Source organism: Miscanthus floridulus, chromosome 12, assembly GCF_019320115.1.
Source record: "Miscanthus floridulus cultivar M001 chromosome 12, ASM1932011v1, whole genome shotgun sequence".
Lineage (NCBI taxonomy): Eukaryota > Viridiplantae > Streptophyta > Magnoliopsida > Poales > Poaceae > Miscanthus > Miscanthus floridulus.
In genome coordinates this window covers 64,341,376-64,361,086 of record NC_089591.1, presented here as the reverse complement: position 1 = coordinate 64,361,086, position 19,711 = coordinate 64,341,376, and the positions used below count along the sequence as shown (strand labels likewise).

General features: G+C 44.1%; 1 pseudogene; it reads left to right on the top strand.

Moving 5' to 3' along the window:
- The first annotated feature begins 866 nt into the window (after positions 1-866).
- Positions 867-5,609, top strand: LOC136496651 (anthocyanin regulatory R-S protein-like; annotated as a pseudogene).
- Positions 5,610-19,711: the final 14,102 nt, after the last annotated feature.

The following is a 19,711-nucleotide window of genomic DNA, read 5'->3' as shown; positions in this document are numbered from 1 at the left end:
CCACCTCGCCACGTGACAGATGATTCTATAATTTTAGCGCTAAGCAATTAGTAATTAAAAGTACACATGATTTTTTAAAAAGCCAAACAATAAAGATTGAATCTCACCTGAACAATTCTGATCACAAATTCATCTAGATGCCGGTGGCCGGTGCTGTCGTAGGACAGGGTGAAGGCCGAACGGGACACGAGGTCACAAGGATGAGTGGCCGATGCCATCGTAGGGTAGGGCAACAGCCGACGGCGTGAACGATCTGTATTGGCGTCGGTGTAGGGCAGGGCGAACACTCGAAGTCCAACCGATGCGCTGCCTCGATCCGTAATTCCGTATTGGCGTCGGCGTTGTCCCTTGATCCTGTCTCCGTCGCTGGCCGCATGGGCCGTGTTCCTGCTTGGGCCTCACGCTCGTTCGCGGCTCGCGCTAGCACATGCTCAGGCAGTCAGGCTCAGCTCTAGTATACTACAGAAGATGAGTGTATATGTGTATATATACGTATATATACTTGCTCTGTTGCTGAAATTGTAGGGTAGTAGCTCCGCCACCGGGCACATATGCACGGTCCTTTTGTTCAATGAAAAAAACCTTTTACGAGAAAGAGAGATCTACCAAACCGTGTGAGTGTGACGCGGACATGACTACCATGAGTGTACGGGATGTCTCGAAAGACGCTTTCGCCGCTCCCAGGTTCTAGCATGCTGCAATTAACTACATACACACGTATACTATACGTCTATCCCTCGTCTTTCAAGCCTACTCCTTCCGTTTCATCATCATACTGTGTTCGATACAACAAGTTACACGTACTCCTTATTAATAAATGCGCTACTACTATAATAATGCTTCTTCTCCCGTCATGGAGCTCCGTCCACAAACCCATCTTGGATTCCAAGGTTCGTGGCATATCTGCAGGCATATATTCCGTCTTCTTCCTCCTCCGTTCCTCACCAGCCAGCTACCGAGGTCGCCATTGCCAACACAGAGTGTACGTGGATGCCTATATATATATATGCCTGCTTGCACCCATATAGCTAGCATATAGGCGTTTGATTCCCTTAGCGCGGAGGGGAGCTCCGATCCTCCTCCGATTCTTGTCCACCCTTGCATGAAAGTTTTTGCATTGCTTTATTGCTTCTCTAGCTACAACTTCCTTCCACGTCTTGTGCAGCTAGAGCCTACAGACTACAGTATCAGGTACGAAATGAAAATGGTTATTACTTGCAAATTGGACGAGCTGGAACTATATATATTCTTCTAATGATCTAGCTTCTTCGCCGTCTCTTTATAGTAACATCAGTTTCTAGCTTCTGCGTGAAGGGATAGTAAGGCGCGCCATGGCGCTTTCAGCTTCCCCGGTTCAGGAAGAAGAGCTGCTGCAGCCTGCAGCAGAGAGGCAGTTGAGGAACCAGCTCGCTGCAGCCGCGAGGAGCATCAACTGGAGCTATGCCCTCTTCTGGTCCATTTCAGGCACCCAACCAGGGTAAATTGAAGTCTTAATAATATACAGTTGATATTTGGTTGGCAGTTTTCTGCAACTTTGTTGAGTGATCGTCAGTCGTCATATCATTTGCATGAGCTTTATATATATCCCAGGCTCCCAGCGCATACATACATATCAAATAAAGAGAGTCGGATCCGGTGATGCGATTGTAGTCATTTACTTATCGTTTTTGCAGAAAATGGTTAGTTTTTTTCGGTTTGCAATGATGTCGCCAGGTTTTACATCCAATTTAGTTACTGAATCAAACTTTGTTACTCCTACTCTTGAATCTCCTCGATTTAAGAGAGTACTGGATCGATTTTTAACTCACATCGTCACGTGATGTGTCTTCTCTACCTGGGGAACTCCCATCTTTCCACTTGTAGTTTTTTTTTTTTGAGACGTCTTTCCACTTGTAGCTATGCAGTGTTATTACCATTACCAAACTGGACAACTCCCATCTTTCCACTTGTAATACCACAGTTTTGAGCTGAAACTATGCAAATTTAGATCATAGAGTAATAGAAGTGTACGTATGAGCAACTGGAAACTAGTAAAGCCATTTATTATTCCGTCTCTCAAGAAAATTCTTCTTTCGCACTTTTTAGCAAATACTAACAATGATTCTGTTCTTCTTTGGTGAAACTACTAAATATTTAAGGACAACAAAATCTAAAAGTTGAGGTCCATACATAAGCTTGTGAAACTCTATTACACTTTGAGTTTTTCAAAGAAATTCCCACTAATATATATATTTCAAAAATATGCTAATATAAATAATACTCCCTCCGTTTTCAAACTATAAGGCGTTTTATTTTTTCTAGATTCGTAGCTTTTGCTACGTACCTGGATATAATTTATGTCTAGACAACAGAAGAAGGTTTAATTCATAGATCATGCGTTCAATACTTATATTAAAATAATATAAAAAGTCATGTTGTAATAAAGCTGACAGATGATAAAGATTTCTGTCTCATCCGATAAAAAGGGAGCACTATGTATCTTAGGGCATATTTATTTTATTTTAAATATAATGCTCTACTTTTGTATCCTTTTTGTGGGAAACGTCCTTGGTCAGACTTTCATCGACTGTCACTAGGTTTACAGAAAATATTAACAATACTTTTAACTCCAAAAAAGTTTATTATAAAAAATAAATTGAATGACCTATCTAATGATACTAATTATGTACTATAAATACTAATATATTTGGTCAAAGTTGAATACATTGGCTCCTCGTAGAGTGAGAACGACAAATAAAAAAAAGGTGCAAAGAAGAAATGAAGTTAGAGGAAACAAAAAAAAAATCTAGGCAGAGAAAAAACGTTGAGAAATTCAAATATGGTTTTATCATCTCACCCGCCTTTTAATATTGGACTTTCAATCAAATGGACAAAAATGATATATTTTTAGGATCATAAGCTTTCAAAACACACACATATACAGATAGGAGGTATAGATACCTAGTAGTACTATATACTACTGTAAAAAGTTTTCCCTTGGAAGTCGGATGAGAAAATCTGGTTGCAGGGTGCTGACGTGGATGGACGGGTTCTACAACGGCGAGGTGAAGACGCGGAAGATCTCCAACTCCGTGGAGATGACAGCCGATCAGCTCGTGATGCAGAGGAGCGAGCAGCTCCGGGAGTTGTACGAGGCCCTCCTGTCCGGCGAGTGCGACCGTCGCGCGGCGCCGGCGCGGCCGGTCGGCTCGCTGTCGCCGGAGGACCTCGGCGACACCGAGTGGTACTACGTGATCTGCATGACCTACGCCTTCCGGCCTGGCCAAGGGTATCGATTACTGCTCGATACAACAGAGCATATATAGCTGATGCCGCTGATGGTAAGTTGGTAACAAATTTTTTTTCCCGTGCTGCCACAGATTGCCGGGCAGGAGTTTTGCGAGCAACGAGCATGTCTGGCTGTGCAACGCTCACCTCGCCGGCAGCAAAGCCTTCCCCCGCGCGCTCCTGGCCAAGGTACGCATGCACGTTTCTCAGTTTCGGCGACGGTGATCGGTCAAGATCGACCGCTCTCTGTGTCTTGTCTATTATTGCCTTTCATGCATGTTTTTCACTAGTCGGTTGTGTTCTTTGCTGAATCATCGTTAACTTGGGTTCCTGCATGTGTGGCCTTGAGCAAGCAGAGCGCGTCCATTCAGGTAAGCGCTTTCCATGCCTTCATCTCGTCGGAAACATTACACAGGGCACTTTGTCTGCAGATTTCTGACTGCAACATGTAACATCCTGAATGGTATTTAATTTCCGCAGTCAATCGTCTGCATCCCGCTTATGGGTGGTGTGCTTGAGCTGGGTACAACTGATACGGTATGTTCAGTTGTTCACTTCACTGGCCATATATATATTGTACATTATAATCTGAAAATAACAGCTAGTAGATTTTTTATTTTTCATTGTGCCTAATTCTCCTGAAGATCAGGTAGTATTTAACCAAACTAGTGTAAATGATATTGCCAGGTGTTGGAGGACCCGGACTTGGTGACCCGAGCAACTGCAGCTTTCTGGGAGCCGCAGTGTCCGACATACTCGGGGGAGCAGGAACCGAGCTCCAACCCCCCGTCAGAAAAGGAAACCGGCGAGGCCGCGGACGACATGGTTGTGTTCGAGGACCTCGATCACAATGCCATGGAAATGGAGACGATTACTGCCGTCGCTGGGGCACACGGACAGGAGCTAGGAGAAGCTGAGAGCCTGTCAAACGCAAGCCTGGAGCACATCTCGAAGGAGATCGACGAGTTCTACAGCCTCTGCGAGGAAATGGACGTGCAGCCACTACCACTAGAGGATGGCTGGATCATGGACGGGTCTAATTTCGAAGTTCCCTCGTCCCCGCAACCAGCGCCCCTGAACCTAGCTGATGGCTCTCGCGCGACCAGCTTCATGGCGTGGACGAGGTCCTCGCAGTCGTGCTCCGATGAAGTGGCGGCAGTGCCGGTCATCGAAGAGCCGCAGAAATTGCTGAAGAAAGTGGTGGCCGGCCTCGGTGCTTGGGCGAACTGTGGTGGTGGTGTGGGCACGAGCACGATGGGAACAGCCCAGGAAAGCGGCATCAAGAATCACGTCATGTCAGAGCGAAAGCGCCGGGAGAAGCTCAACGAGATGTTCCTCATTCTCAAGTCATTGGTTCCGTCCATTCACAAGGTACTGAAGAAGATACCATCAATTTTTTATCCTTCCGTGTTGATTTGAGAGAACGTTTGTTTGTTTATCAAAAGTTCAAAACTTGAAGACATTTTTTAAAAATTTGGCAGGTGGACAAAGCATCGATCCTCGCCGAAACCATAGCCTACCTCAAGGAGCTTCAGCGAAGGGTACAAGAACTGGAATCTAGTAGGGAACTTACATCACGCCCATCCGAAACGACAAGGCCAATAACAAGACCCCGTGGCATTGGCAATGAGAGTGTCAGGACGAAAGTCTGTGCGGGCTGCAAGAGGAAGAGGCCAGAGTTCGGCAGTGACGTGGAGAAGGAGCACCCCTGGGTCCTCCCCAAGGACGGCACCAGCAACGTCACCGTCGCCGTCTCGGACAGGGACGTGCTCCTGGAGGTGCAATGCCGATGGGAGGAAGCTCCTGATGACACGAGTGTTCGACGCCATCAAGGGCCTCCATTTGGACGTTCTCTCGGTTCAGGCTTCGGCACCAGATGGCTTCATGGGGCTTAAGATACGAGCTCAGGTATCACCAGCTAACTAAGACATGCAAATTGCAATACTGCTCAGGTAGCTCACCCTTGACTTCTTGCTGGTCGGAGAGTTTGGTTTACTGATGCAGTTGTTTCTGTTCAATTTCTATGCAGTTTGCAGGCTCCGGTGCCGTCGTGCCATGGATGATCAGCGAGGCTCTTCGTAAAGCTATAGGGAAGCGATGAAGGGACAGCTGAAAGTTGGATATCGCTCTGGAAAGCTTCATGGATCGAAGCAAAGTTGTATTTCTTGCGGAGAAGGGCCCAAGACCGTGCTATGCAACACATTTTTGTCAGGTGTATTTGCTGGGTTCTGCAGTTCAGTTTTTGTCAAAAAAAAAATGAAGTTCGGACGGAAACATGTACTCAAACTGAAAGCTTGCTAGCGTCAGCTTTTTCATCTGATCAAAACCTAATTTTATTTGCCTCCCTGGAGCCGGCTTTGACATGCAACAGCTAATAGGTTGTGCAGTGCTCTCCGAAGTCCCGAAGCCCCGATCACTCAGATAGTCTGATTCTGTGTTCGGAGACGGCGACCAATGGACCCTACGAAATTTACTCCGAGAGGAGCCAGGGGCGTGTCGGTTATTTCTATACCAATAACTTTCTATATATTGGCATACTGCGAGTTTCGACAGAACGTCGTGGATGGGTAGATGTCGAGCTCGTGGTGGACTGGTGCTTCGTAGCCGTAGCTGTAGCTTCACCTTCGCACATGGTTCTCCGCATGTAGCGCATTCAAATGCAATTGTTTTGCTGCCGTCACGCGCTATGCGTCTTCGTCCAATCCTCCTGTTGCTACGAGACCTTGAGACCTTGGAAACGTGCAAGCAGCATGTCTACTACTCTTCTAGTCTAGATCATTTAAAACATTTTGGAAAAGTTAGGGCAAAGGAATACTAGTAGTACATAAACGCTTTTATATAAGTTTTTTTTTTTGAGAAAAAACGCTTTTATATAAGTGAACATCATGTTATTCCTGCCCATAGATTCTGCCACAGGCCTAAATTCGAGCCTCTGGCTGAGCCCAGCAAAGCTCAAAAAGGGCCCTGATTGGCCGAGGCGCCTGTTGGGCCCAAAACTACCCAATAGCGCTGGCGTGAACACTACCTGCGGGGGTACTGTAGCGCACGTCTATCTGGGAGAATCTAACATGGTGTTTGGTTCAACTAAATGTTACGTAATTGGATTACAGAGGGTAATGGATGTTGTTACTGTTGTTTGGTTGGACTTGTCCTGATATTAGGTACCCTGTAATTCAATTACAGCCTATTCAATTCCGATCCCGGACTATCCCCAAGCCTTATCCGATACCGTCGCCGCCGCCACTATAGGACTAGGGCGCTTCCTCTTCCTCGACTCGCGATTCCGTAGATGCAGCCATGGTCGACGAGGGGCTTCAAGTTCAAGATCCGCGTCAACTCCTCCCTCGCGTGCTCCACGGTCCAACAGTGAACTCACGCTGCTCCCCACGAAGTTGGCGACCCCAAGATGTTCGTCCTCCCCACCCCCGGGGACAAGCTTGGGCCCGGATTCAACGTCGCCGTCGCTACATCCGCCGCCCCTATAGTCGTGAGGAGGTGGTGGTGGTCCTCGCGGCGCCTGATGTCGTGCCTGGCAGCGGCGGTGCTGTGGGGGGCCGTGATCGGAAGAATCACGGCGGCCACCGGGAATGGCAAGGCCAAGGGCTGATGCGGTGGGAGCGAGGTGGACCTGCACATGCTGCTCGTCGGGGGAGCGGCTCCAGCACCTGGCCAGGTTCATCGCTAGGTGAGTGGACTCTGTCGTCGTGCGTTCGTCGCTCCCTGAAGATTGGTCGCTCAGCGTCGTCGTGCAGCTCGTGCACTCAGCTGATTCCATTACCGTCCAAATCCAAACAAAATCCGTGATTTGATTCATTGTTTGGTAATTCGATTTCGTTTACATTTGCCAACCAAACAGCACGTAATTTAGATGGAAATTTAGAATAAAGATTTTTTTATAAAATAGGATTGGTTTGTTAAGGAAGGAGAGTCCAAATTTTCAGGAACTCCTCATTTGGTTAGGAAACAAGTACTCTAGGAACTATAAATATATGTGCGATGTAACTGTTTCATCTAATTAGAACATTAGTAAAACCTCTTCGTCTATCCCTCCTCCATCTTAGCCTCGGTCATCTCCCTACAGTCTCCTCCTCACCCTGCGCCTCCCAGCGCCAGCCGCCACCCCTCCCCAGTCCTAGCCGCCGCCCATGCCCGCAGTAGCAGCCTCACACCTCCCAGGCAGGACCGTAACAGATTCATCATTTAAAAAAATTATTAATAATTCTTTTATGGCCTACAACACGCAATTTCCCGGCCAGTCACTACGGTCTTGTTCGCTTGATTTATAAACTGTACTTTTTCAAGTCAACAAACATTATTTTTCTCTCGCAACAAATCAACCAACAGGTACTTTCAGTCATAGGCTTATCAGGCAAGTAAACATGGCATACATGAAAAAGAAATGTCAGTAGTTACCGCGTCTTGTCACCCCGTGCGCCATTGATGAGAAGTTAAGAAAAATACACGCTTGACTAATTGATCACTTAGTAACCGGCAATATGACACATCACTATAAACACCTGTAACTTATGGCAAGTAATTAGTATCGGTTTGTAATATCACCCAAGACTTTCGACGAGGATGGTTCATTCTGTTTTTTCTTCGGTTCTCGTCTTCTTCGACGAACAATAAATGCAACACAATGTAGCATCCTCGTCGATGAATATATATTATTATAATTCACATCGGCATTGACAAGCACGTATATATGAGATTCAAATATTACATAAATAACGTAAAACCTTCCCACCCTATATATGGATACTACTCCATTTAGATCCAGAGAAAGATGTGAGAATAGAAGGCTAGGGAAGGTGAGGAAAGAGATGTGAGATGACGGGAGACGAAGAAGAAAAACTCATCAAAACTCGACTATGGATGACGAACCGCATCAGTATCTTATTGTAGTGTCTGCCTCTTTTCTTTTCTTTTTTTTTTTCTTTTTTTTTGGCGGATATTGTAGTGTCTGCCTCTAGTTACATACACGGTGCAAGCGAGGTGCTGCTACTCTTGTGTCAACGGTCAGCTACTTCATCTGATTAAAGCCTATTTCTTCTCTGCTCCTGTCGTCTGCCTCCCTTGAGCGGGTTTTCAAAAACATTCAAAATTAGATGATGTTTAGCCGTTCCGATGAAATACTCCTCCGTCCCCCCAAAAAAATGCAACTCGATTTGTGCCAGTTAAACTTGCTAAGTTTGAACAATTCTATAGTAAATAGACTAACATTTATGTCTCCAAGTAGGTCTACTAGAAAATATATTACATAACTAATTTAATAATACTTCTTTTGTATCATAAATGTTAATATTTTTTTTTGTAGAAATTTGATCAAACCTCAAACTGTTTGACTTCTTGAAAATTGATAACGGAAATGCTCCTACACGGGCGTCCGCCTATTTCCTTCGTGCCGAACGCTTTTTTAACTGGACCGCAATCTCCCACGCCATTGCTCATCTGCTCACGCACGTGGTTGCTCATCTCCTTGACGATGATGCGGCTACTCGTCTTCCTGACGCCGCTGACCGCCTTACTCCATCATTGCCTGCTTTCCTCCCTCACCGCCCCCCCCCCCCCCCCCGCCACGTCCGTCTTAGTTCTTCCCCCGCCGCTGCACCTACTCGCCTTCCTACTTTTGCCTCCATGGCGGCAAAGTGGATCATATCTAAGTGGACACCTCTATGATGCGGTGTTTCTCTCGGCTATGAAATCCTCCATGGTCGGATGTCTTTCGGTGATGAACTACACGCTAGAGGTGTGGCCTCGCTAGCGGCAAGCTCCTCGATGGTGGCTGGGCTCCTTCATAGGCAAGCACAACTGAATCTGCACTATACGGTGGGGTATGTTGTAGTGTGTGATATGTTGCAACAGTCAATCTTGGATGTTACATGTTTTATGGCACTCAGTACAAAAATGGATTTTGCGATGTTGCAACAGTCGACTTGAGATGTTGCAATATGTTTTTTTGGATGTTGCAATAGTCTATTTAAGATGTTGCAATATGTTTTTTATGTTGCAAATGCCGATTTAAGATGTTCCAACATGTTTTTTTTGATGTTACATGAGGTTTCAGTATTTTGGAAACCTTGCTTTTGAATGCTGCAAGCAATGATTAACATCTGATCAATTTGTCTCTCTTTCCATCTCTCTCTCCCACGTATGGCAAGGTGCGGTGTTTGTAGGCGTTATAGGAAGCGCAACCATCATTACCGGAGTTTACTATTGCATCACAGGAGAAAGAAGGGAGCCAGAAGGGGATGTGCGCTGGGTGAGACGGGTAGAGTGAAAGCCTCTGGATCCGAAAGAGAAGGAGTGCAGCTGAAGCCTTTGGATCCGAAAGAGAAGGAGCGTCCGAGTGGGACGGGTAGAGTGGAAGCGTCCAGATCAATTATTTATATCCGAACGTACATGCGCTAGTATTTCCCAATTGATAATTGTATTTTTGTGTGTGTAGAGGTCTTATGTGTTTTACCTTAGACAATCTTTATCTTTATTATTAAAAAAACTATTTGCAATGGTAAGACAGCCCTGGTCATTGCATTGAGAAGAAAAAAATCGTACTTTTCTTATTTTTTTATTTTGAGTTCTTTCTTTTAGGTAAAAGAAATAGTGCTATAAGTAAAAGCAAAGACCTTAATTTTACTTTAAAAAATTATTTCTTTTGTTATTCAAGAAGTATGAGAATTTTATAACTACCCAAAAACGATTGGTCTTTTCATTAGCATAGCTTATTTGTTTAATAGTTATTTGTTTTTGTTATAGAAAAATATATTAATTCATTAAATTAATTCCACTTGAAGGCAGGTAGAAAAAACTCAAGGTCCTTTCTCACACAGGAAGATTCCCCATGCGCGCACCTGCTTGCTGGTTTCAGCAAACAGCTAGCTAATCAGTCGTGGCTCTATTTGCAGCACGTTAGGCTTGCCAAATTTTGGATGTGTTGGCAAAAATGTACTGTAGTGATACTGTAGCATTCGTTTGTATTTGGTAATAGTTGTTCAACCGTTGACTAATTAGGCTCAAAATGTTCGTCTCGCAAAGTACAACCAAACTGTACAATTAGTTTTTAATTTCGTCTACTTTTAGTATTTCATGCATGTACTGTAAGTTTGATATGACGAGAAATCTTCTTTTTGCGTAGTGTCAAAGTTAGGAGTTTAGGAGAAACTAAACAAGGCCTTAGTCGTCCGGCATCATCTTCATCAAGTACTAGATAGGGAATCTGCCCATGATGAATGAATGTGGAATTGTGGATTCCTCGTACTGACTACCCATAGCGCAGTAGCTAGTCTGCACTCAACGCTGACACCTACGGTAACTGCAGATGAGAACACCAAGGGGATGAGCGATTTTAGCATCAAGCGTCTGCTACGGACTAGTATGTGGCCATGTGGGGACGGAGCTGTTGGTTGAATCACAATTCACAAAGCACACCACACTCCTATCCTATCGATTATATTAATTTAATCGACAAGCAAATGAGCATGCTCTTACTCCTATTGTTCTATATGCTGACACACTGGTGATGACAAGTGCATCTACAGTCGAATCATGATGACTAGAGAAATCGAATCAAACACAGGAGAGAGAAGAATAGATTTCTCTGCACGAATCGGTTCATGAGGCATATAATAAGAAAATGAAGGGCTCGCCTCGGGAATCAATGAAGTTGCTGATTCCCTTTTTTTCTTTTTGTGAGAGCGGGTCTTACTCACGTGATTGTTTTTTTAGAATTAAAGGGCATCACCTCTGTCTTAGTATTAGCAAAGACACCATCATTCAGTTCCTTACAGCACACAGGTGGGACACCCGTCCATAGCATAACAACAGTTTCCGAGACCAAAAGCTACTTAAGAACTAGAACTATTCCCACAAAAACTCCAGACAAAGATACATATCCGGCCTCAAGGTCACTTCTCATCTCCCAAGCTAAGCAAACTAAACCAGGACTTCCCTTCGCTCTCAGAAGCAGTATTGTTGAAGAGCTCTTTTTTTTTTCTCGAACAGTGCCTCAGGCACGGTTTTCATTAAGCAGGAAGAAGAGAGTTTATACGAAATTACAACTAAACGCCATGGTAATCCACCGATTACCAAAGCACTCCGGCCCACGGGCAACGAGTGAGATTGATTTACATAGCACTATGCTTGCGACGTGAATGACCCCTGAAGACTACATGAGTGTTAGCAAAGACAGGACTCCTCGGCCTCGCCCCAGATCGAGCAAGCCAGCCCAGCCGCGTCAGTAGAAGCTCCATCGAAAGTGCACGAGTTCCTCTCCTTCCACAGTCTCCAGCCAACTAGGAAGAAGAGCGAATCGAACCCCTTTCTCGCCGGTTTTACAACGAGCTTTCTGTTGCGCATCCACCACTCCATGACATCCTCCTCATTGACGATCACAACATCCAGGAGATGGAGTTTGGCCAGTAGAATGGCCCAAACCTCCCTGCTGTAGACACAACCCAAGATGATATGATCCATACTCTCCGTCATTTGGTCACAAGTGATGCAGATGTCACTGTCTTGCAAGCCATGGCGAAACCGCCGTTCTGCGGTCCAGCATCTCTTGTGCAATACCAACCAGAAGAAGGCACGGACTCTTGGCGGCGCCGAGGTCTTCCAAATCTCCCTTGCCCCAAGGGTCCTCGAAGCACCAAAGAACATGGCTCCATAAGCCGAGGCCGAAGAGTAGGCTCCATCTGGTGTGAGCCTCCACCGAAACACATCAGGTGTTCCCTGCAAGGGCAGAAATCTCCGAACTTGCTGCCACACCAACATGAACTCGTTGATGACCTGAACCGTATGTGCTCCGGTGATGTGGCGCACCCAAGCATTACCCGGCAGTGCATCACATACCAGCACCCCCCGACACCTTGCTGCAACAGCCTGAAAGAGCGCCGGCGCCAATGACTGAATGCTTGCACCATCAATCCAGTTGTCCGTCCAGAAGAAAGTCGATTCCCTGGAGCCAACAATGGATACTGTGGCTGCCTTGAAAAACTGCGGTGACCATCTTTTCTTTTTTTCTATGCAAGCTGGACCAATTCAGTCTTTGATCCACCCGACATTTCCACTCCCATCGGACCCTCAGTGCCACCCTAGCACGCCGCATATCAATGACGCCCAGCCCTCCAAGATCCTTTGGTTTGCAGCATGATTTCCAGGCCACTTTGCACTTGCCTGCAGTGACCGTCTGCTCGCCACACCAAATGCAAGCTGAAGAGCTTCTTCTTGACTTCATCAGGCAAGGCATGCCTTTCCCAGTTGTGCTCCTGCCGGTACATGTAGTTGTCCCACTTATCATTCACTTGGTTCAACCAGAGATTCTTGTTGGCCTTGTAGCAATATCTTTCAGCTTCGCAGAGAACTACCTGTATCTTTTCTTGGAACTCACGTGATTGTTATCCTACGCAAACAATTAAAAACCAATTCCAAAGCTGATGTTCAGACAAGAAAATAAACAAGGACAGCAGGCAGACCAGGCCCGTAGTAGATCTATCGGTTCTCCGCCTGTAGTGGATTCGATGTAATACATGCAACACCTGATGCTCTTGCTGCCCCTCGGACCATTATATTGTAGTTAGGCTCAAAATTAAAATCAATGCGTTCCCTCAAAAGGACCTGTAAAAGAGTTTTTATTGGATGTAACTGTTTTGTTGCCGCGCCATGCATCATGGTCTCGCTGCTGTGAGACCATGGAAACATGGAACAAGCTGCTAGCTAGAGTGACGACTGACGACGCAGCCTTCTTGTTGAACACCACCGGCGACGATAACACCTTCTTGTTGAACACCACCTCGTTCCTGGATTTCCAGATCGACCATAATGCTTCTGCACATATGAATAGAGTTATCATCTGCTTCTTACCTCTGAAACTCTCCAAGATCTAAGAAAAGAGATGAGCAGCTAATTGGTGACACAGGCCAGCCTAGGCAATCTCTAAGGAATGACCACAAAAAGACTGCCATTGGGCATTGGAACAAAATATGGTCAGATGATTCGGGCTTGTCACATGTTAGACATTTCTCAGGTCCTGTCCATTTTTTCTTTTTCAGCTGAACTCCACATTGAATTCGGTCATGGGCCGCCATCCAAACAAATATCTTCACTTTGAGTGGGATGGGGCATTTCCAGATCATCATCATTCTGGTATCAACAGCTCCACCAAGTCATTGCATTATAAAGGGACTTAGCAAAATATTTATGTGATTTCTCTAAATCCCAAACAGCTTTATCATGACCCTCTGATAGCGTAACATCTCTAAGCAAGTCTTCCAGATTGGCCCAATCTTGTCTAAGATTTTCATTCAACTGTCGTCTGAAAGCGATACACCACTGCCCATCCACACATGCATTTGCTACCTCTAAGTCTGGGTTACTGGCTATTATGAATAGGTTGGGAAATTGATCTTCAAAGGGAAGTCACCAAGCCAGCAGTCTAGCCAAAATTTGGTTTGACAGCCAGATTTAACCTCAATAATTCTCCCTCTCTGATACCAAGGTCTCAGATCCAACAACGATCTCTAGAATTGGGAGCCTTTCATGTTCTTAATTTGGAAGATGCTTTTCTGCCCCAGATATTTCTTTCTTAGCAAAGAGCAGCATAGGCTTTCCTCTCCTCTTTCTAACTTGTCAACCCATTTGAGCAGCAGGCAAGTGTTCATAACTCTAACATCTAGAAAACCCAATCCTCCAAACTCTTTAGGTATATTAAGAGCCTCCCACTTTATCATGTGATATTTCCTTTTTTTTCTGTGCCTTGCCAGTAGAATCTGGATCTGATGGTGTCCAAGGCCTGGAAGTTACCTTCATATAGTTGATAGACACCCATGGTGTACATAGGAATAGAGGATAGGCATGAATCAATCAGCGTAGATTTACCACCAGAGGACAGATAGTCACACTGCCAGGTACCCTGTCTCTTCTCTGTTTTGTTACTGACATATTTCAACTGAGCTTTAGTAATTTTGCAGTGGCTAACAGGCATTCCTAAATAAGTCATGGGAAGAATCCCAATCTTACAACCCAAAATGTTGGCAGCCTGTAACTGTTCCTCATCTGACAACCCTACAGTAAAAACCTCACTCTTCTCAAAATTAATCTTCATTCCAGACATGGCTTCACAACAGGATAGGATCAGTCTAGCTGTTCTCAAGTTCTCCACTGAAAATTGCAGTAAGATGACAGTATCGTCAGCGTATTGTAGGTGAGTTATACCTCCATCCACTAAATGTGGGACCAGACCCTGAATTGCCCCAGCATTACTAGCTCTAGTAAACATGGCTGACAGGGCATCGGCTACCAGATTAAAGAGCAGGGAGACAGTGGGTCCCCTTGTCTAAGACCTTTGAAACTCCTGAAGTAGTCACCTCTTTCTCCATTAAGGTCTATGCAAACTTTGCCACCTCTAACAGCCTGATTAATCCAGTGAATCCAAGTCTCTGAAAAACCTTTTCTCTGTAAAGTCTCCTCTAGGAAGTCCCAACTCACTTCATCTGTTGAGGCTCCCTCCTCTTTTCTTGCCATGGATCTTGTGGGTGAAAACCCCGTCCACTTGGATGGGCAACGGTGGCTAACCTACTCCTTCTTGAAGGCGTTGCCTTTCTAGGTCCGCATGATTTCCACTTTGGTGGCTTCGTCCTAACATGAACAGTGCTAAGTAAATGAGGATGCGAAAGATTGCTACTGTATAAGATCAAATTTTGAGGCCTGACATCAAAAGTTTCTAAGTAAACGAGGACGTAAAGGATTATTACTGCACAAGATCAAAGCAAGTTTGAAGTTGTGGGGCAAGTCATTCCGGGAATAGTAATGCGCTGGATGGCTGAACAAGCTGCTAGTGAGTAGTGACGGCGCAGCTACCTAGTACTAGTAGCAGACCGGACATGAAGCGCGCACGAAGCGTCTCCCATAGTCCAGTGAGGTCCTTTTCCGTCGATCGGCTGTCGATCGACACGCGGTGTCGCCGTACGATTTTTCGCTAACAGCCGGCCATCGAAACGTGTGCTTCCATCGACGGCGCAACGGAACTCGCCAGTCGCCGGTGCCCGCGGCAGCGACCGGCAAATGACAGCCCGTCACGTGCGGGGCGTGCGGGTGACTATGGGGACGGCCCAGTTTGTCCTGCTGCCTGTTGGGCGATCGGGACGTGTGATCTCGCGAATCTGAGTCGGGAGCATGGGGGAGGGCGGTGCCGACTGCTTCTCTGCTGGCAGACTTCTTTTTCTTGTAGCCATCGTGGACGTGGAGTAGGCTCAGATTTTTTTAATCTTTTTTTATTCAATATTTTAATAATAACTGGTCTAACAAATTTTGCGGATACGATCCTTTAGTGATGGCACGATCAAATAATGTTGCCGTGCCACCTGTATTGGCGCAGCAACATGTGCCACATTAGACAGCATTTTCAACGTGAAAAACGTTGTCAAGTCACTATAGCTAGCGTGACAGTATTGTTCTGTCGCGTCAATGAGAGTGACGTGACAAGACAAAACCTTTAAAAATCATAACTATTTGATACGTTGAGTGCGAGGCGTGCGGGTGACTATAGGGACGGCCCAGTTTGTCCTGCTGCCTGTTGGGCGATCGGGACGTGTGATCTCGCGAATCTGAGTCGGTAGCATGGGGGAGGGCGGTGCCGACTGCTTCTCTGCTGACAGACTTCTTTTTCTTGTAGCCATCGTGGACGTGGAGTAGGTTCAGATTTTTTAACCCTTTTTTATTTAATATTTTAATAATAACTGGTCTAACAAATTTTTCGGATATGATCCTTTTAGTGCTGGCGCGATCAAATAACGTTGTCGTGCCACATGCATTGGCGCGGCAACATGTGCCACATTAGACAGCTTTTCTAACATGAAAAACGTTGTCAAGTCACTTCAGCTAGCGTGACAGTATTGTTCTATCGCGCCAACGGGAGTGGCGTGACAAGACAAAACCTTTAAAAATCATAACTCTTTGATAAGACGTCAGATGAAGATAAAATTTATATGAAAATTATAGCTTCTGATGTGATCTATAATTTTATAGTTTTGAGTTTTTTTATTTGAGGAGGTTAAGATGCTCGAAAAAATAATATAATATCTCATGAGCATAATAACCACGTATCGGTGCTTGTCGCATTAGAAAAATAATATCTTTTTTGTATGTTGTTAAATGAAGATATTTTTTACATAAAAGTTGTAGTTTTCAATGAGGTCTACAACTTTATAGTTTTGAGTTTTCACATTTAGAGTCGTTAAGATGTTTAAAAACACAATATAAAATTTTAGTAGCATATTAATCGCGTACTAGCACTTGTCGTATTAGTAAATAACATCGTTTTTGTATGGTATCAAATGAAGGTACTTTTTATATCAAAGTTGGAGCTCTCAACGAGATCAACAACTTTCATTTAAAAGTATTTTTAGGTGACATCAAATAAGAAATATACGATTTTTCTAAAAGATAAGCTTTGATACACTATTAATATGCTGCTAAAACATTATATTAGTTTTTAGAGTATGTTATCGACCTCATATATGAAAACTTAAAACTATAAAATTTATAGATCTCACTGAGGGCTACAACTTTGATATAAAATAATCTTTATTTGACATCATACAAAAATGATATTATTTTCCTAATTCGGCAAACGCTAGTACGCGACTATTATGTTGCTGAAATTTTATATTATTTTTTCGTGCATCTAAACGATCTCAAATGTAAAAACCGAAAACTATAAAGTTGTAGATCTCATTGAGAGCTACAACTTTTATATAAAAAATATCACGTAAAACTACAAAGTTGTAGATCTCATCGAAAGCTACAATTTTTGTATAAATTTCATCTTCATCCGACATTGTGTCAAAGAGTTATTTTTCTTTCAAATGTTTTGTCTTGTCAATACTGTCACGCTAGCGGGAGTGTCGTGACAGTGTTTTTCATGTCGGAAACGCCGTCTTACGTGGCGGATGTTGGCGCGATCAAAAGGGGCAGATCCGCAAATTTTTTTGAAAGCGATTATTATTGAAATATTAAATAAAAAAAGATTAAAAAATAAAAATTCTCCTGGAGTAGGCTCGACTTCACGATTTGCTTTTTTTTTACATGTTCCTGGCGTGGTTGATGAATGGCTCCCTCAGGTAATACAAAGCTCCATGTGACCGTGTAGCATTAGTCGTTAGAGAGAGATGGGTGAAAAGTACTGCTAGTACTACGTTTAGGCCCTACGCTAACTGTTTTTAGTCGTTAGAGAGAGATGGGTAATGCTAAAGATTTCCGAACGGGCCGCACGGGCACTACAGGCACGGCACGACCAGGCACGGCACGGTCAGGCACGGTAGCCTTGCTGTGTCGTACTGTATAGTGCCACCGTGCTCAGCCTCTGGCCCAGGCACGACACTAAGCACTCCAGACCGTGCCGTGCCGTGCCACTGGGCACGGCAGTCCAGCGTGTTAATGCCGTGCTTTGGCACTAACCCACAAAACCACATCAAAATTTCAGAAAACAGAGAACAGTTCAAATATGAAGAAATCAAAATCAAGAAGAGAACACCAGGCAACAAAATATCAAAAGGAAGGGCTGTGCAATGGCTGCCTCATTAAAAACCTGTCCAGGTAAAACTCACCCTTGTGAGAAACCCTGGACAGGGAAAAAGAGTACAGCCAGCCTCTTAGTGTAATTCAATTGTTCATTACATCCAATCCACAGGTCCAAAGCATCCAAGTCCAATTAAAATTACAGACCATTACATAAATGAATGACTAATTAAGATAAAGGTTTTCAAAGGCCTCCTCGAGCTCCTTATCCTCCACCATATGTTGTAGCCTTGACTTAGCAGCTTCCCAGTCCTTGATGCATGTGAGTGCCTCCATAGTCTCAGGGTTTAGCCTCCGCCGCCTTTCTTCAATGATCCTGCTAGTGGTACTGAAAGTAGCTTCTGATGAAATGGTAGAAACAGGCACACTGAAAACATCTTTAGCAAGAGTAGAAAGAACTGGATATGTTAGCTTATGATGATGCCACCAGTTCAGGATGTTGAAGTCATCATCCCACTGGCTCACTGTGTCACAGTCCAGATAAGCGGATAGTTCAGAACTACTGCTAGAAGAATTTGCTGCATGTAGCAAAGCAGTAGCAGGAATAGTCCTAGACATATCAAGATTAGGAGGAAGAGAAGAACAGCCAGCTCCAACCATACCACCACCTTCATCATCATCATCATATATTTTAGCCCAAGCTATTCTTTTCTTACCAGATAGGCTTGGAGGGTCAGCCCTTTTGGCCCTTACAGATCCATACAAATCATCATACTTATGATACAGTTTGAAGAGAAGAGTTCTAGTTTGCATGAGCTTATTAGAATAATCAGCATCAGTAAGCAAATTTAACTTTCTAAGCACTTTGTTAAAACCTTTAATTTTAGCTCTTGGATCCAAGATAAATGCAATACAGTAAAGATCAGGTATGGTTCTCCAATACTTATTGTACTTATCAATCATAGGTTGAACAACAGTTCTAATATGTTCATCATTTTGATACTTATGCAGGTGTATAGCAATCTTAACAATATGATGAACCATAAGTGAGGCAGTAGGATAGTAGACACCAGACAAAGCAACTGTTGAGTCATAAAACAGTTCAAGGAATTCCAGTATTTTAATTGCCATAGCCCAATGATCATGAGTCAAAAGAAAGGGGCCACCTTTAGCTCTAGGATAATTAGACTCAATGAAAGTATGGAAAGTTTCCTTGTGTGGTAGCAAATGCCTAAGCATCAGGTATGTAGAGTTCCATCTAACATCCATGTCCAATGCAAACTTCCTAGGTCTAATACCAGATGCCATGCAATAACTCTTATATGCAGCAACTCTCTGGTTAGAAGAGTTAATGTATGATATTGCAGTTCTGAAAGCATCAATCAAAGGACTAACAGCAACCAGAGCCTCTTTAACAATCAGATTTATGATATGACAAGCACAGTGTTGATGCAAAAACAAATCAGAACCTAAATACTCCTTAAGCACAGGTTTCAGTTTATCCATAGCTTTGTTATTAGCAGAGGCATTGTCCAAAGTAACAGAAAAGACCTTGTTCAATATACCATAATCATTAAGCACATTACTAACACGTTCAACAATGTTCTCAGCATTATGTGATGCATCTATAAGCCTTAAGCCAAGCACTCTTTTTTCAAGTTGTCAATCAGCATTAATGTAATGACCAACAACACTCAAATAATCTTCTTTAGCATTTCCAGACCAAATATCAGAAGTAATAGCAACAGATGAAATGTCATTGTTCTTCAAATCATCAATCAAACAACCACGCTTCTCATTGAAATACTTAAAAAGATCTCTAGCTGTAGTTTGCTTAGAAACAGTTGAGTACCTAGGGTTATGAGCAGTTTTTATGTAATCTTCCCAGGCCTCAGTTTCACCAAGACGTAGGGGAAGATCTAGCCTAGCAACA